Source organism: Belonocnema kinseyi, chromosome 2 (genome assembly GCF_010883055.1).
Source record: "Belonocnema kinseyi isolate 2016_QV_RU_SX_M_011 chromosome 2, B_treatae_v1, whole genome shotgun sequence".
NCBI classification, from domain to species: domain Eukaryota; kingdom Metazoa; phylum Arthropoda; class Insecta; order Hymenoptera; family Cynipidae; genus Belonocnema; species Belonocnema kinseyi.
Window position 1 is genome coordinate 95102858 of NC_046658.1, and position 1972 is coordinate 95104829.

Sequence of the window (1972 nt, forward strand, 5' to 3'; positions counted from 1 at the left end):
TATTCAAACGGTACTATCAAGAGGTAATAAAAAAAATTTTTTTAAAAGATTTTCCTTTTGCGGACGACAGCCAACATTGAAAAAAACTGCACAAAAATCGTCATGTGGAGGATATACCGTGTGTTCTATCCCAAAAAGAAGAGGGGGTGACTTTTTTAACCCCCCCTATTCAAACGGTACTATCAAGAGGTAACGACAAAAAATTTTTAAAAAGATTTTCCATTTGCAGACGGCAGCCAAAATTGAGAAAAACTGCACAAAAATCGTCTTGTGGAGGATATACCTTGTGTTCTAACCCAAAACGAATAGGGGGTGACTTTTTTAACCCCCCCTATTCGAAAGGTATTTTAAAGAGATGATAAAAAAAATTTTTTTAAAGATTTTCCATTTGCGGACAACAGCCAAAAGTGAGAAAAACTGCACAAAAACCGTCTTGTGGGCGATATACCGTGTGTTCTACCCCAAAAAGAGGAGGGGGTGACTTTTGACCCCCCTCTATTCGAAAGGTATTTTAAAGAGGTGATGAAAAAAAGTTTAAAAACAGATTTTCCATTTGCGGATAACAGCCAAAATTGAGAAAAACTGCACAAATAATCGTCTTGGGGAGGATATAGAGGGTGTTCTACCCCAAAATAGTACCGTTTGAATAGGATGGGTTAAAAAAGTCACACTCTCTTCGTTTTGGGGTAGAACACACTGTATATCCTTCCCAATACGATTTTTTGTGCATTTTTTCTCAATTTTGGCTGTTTTCAGCAAATTGAAAATCTTTATAAAAAATCCTTTCATCACCTCTTTAATGTACCTTTCGAATAGGGGGGGTTAAAAAAGTCACCTCCTTTTTTTGGGGGGTAGATCACACTGTATATCCTCCGCAAGACGATTTTTGTGCAGTTTTTCTCAATTTTGGCTGTCGTCCGCAAATGGAAAATCTTTAAAAAAAAATTTTTTTATTACCTCTTGATAGTACCTTTCAAATAGGGGTGGTTGAAAAAGTCACCCACTCTTCGTTTTGGGGTAGAAGACACTGTATATCCTCCCCAAGACGATTTTTTGTGCAGTTTTTCTCAATTTTGGCTGTTGTCCGCAAATGGAAAATCTTTTTTAAAATTTTTTTTCATCACCTCTTTAAAATACCTTTCGAATAGGGGGGGGGTTAAAAATGTCACTCCCTCTTCGTTACGGCATAGGACACACGGTATATCCTTGCAGTTATGTGTTTTCTGGGTTTTTATTCCTGGAATCGCTTCGATAAATAGGGAAACTGTTTCTGGGCATTTTTTTTATTATACTGGGCCATATGTGAGCTGAAAATTAAAAAAAAATCGTCATAGGACGTCAGAAACTTCAGTCCCATTAAATTTAAGTCAAAAAGATTTGTAGTCATTCAAAAAGACGAATAGCCAAGAAAATAGTTTATTCCTAAACAAAAAAATTTATTTTAATTTTTAATTAAACCTATAAAACTGTTGAATTTTCAACCAAAAAAGATATTTTACAATGAAATTATTAAACTTTTTTTTCACAGAAATGAATTTTTAACAATAAAATTAATTTTCAAACACGTTATTCAACTTTCAACAAAATAGTTAAATTTCCAAACAAAAAGTTTAATTATCATCGAAATAGTTAAATTCTCAACCAAAAGAGATTAATTTTCAGGCAAAAAGTTGCATTTGAAATAAAAAAAAAGAGATGGAACTTCAAGGAGATTAATTTTTTACCAAGAAGACGAATTTTCAACAAAATACGTAAAATTAAAACCAATTAGTTAAATAAGTAACTAAGAAATGTCAATTTTGAACCTGAAATAAAATGCATCAATTTTCAATTAAAAACATTAATTTTTAAGAAAAAAGTTTTTGTAATAAATGAAGTAATTTCCTACCAAAGTAACGAATCTTCTACCAAAAAAGTTAGTTCTAACAAAGTTGTTTATCTTGCAACCAAGAAGTTGAATTTTCAACCAAGA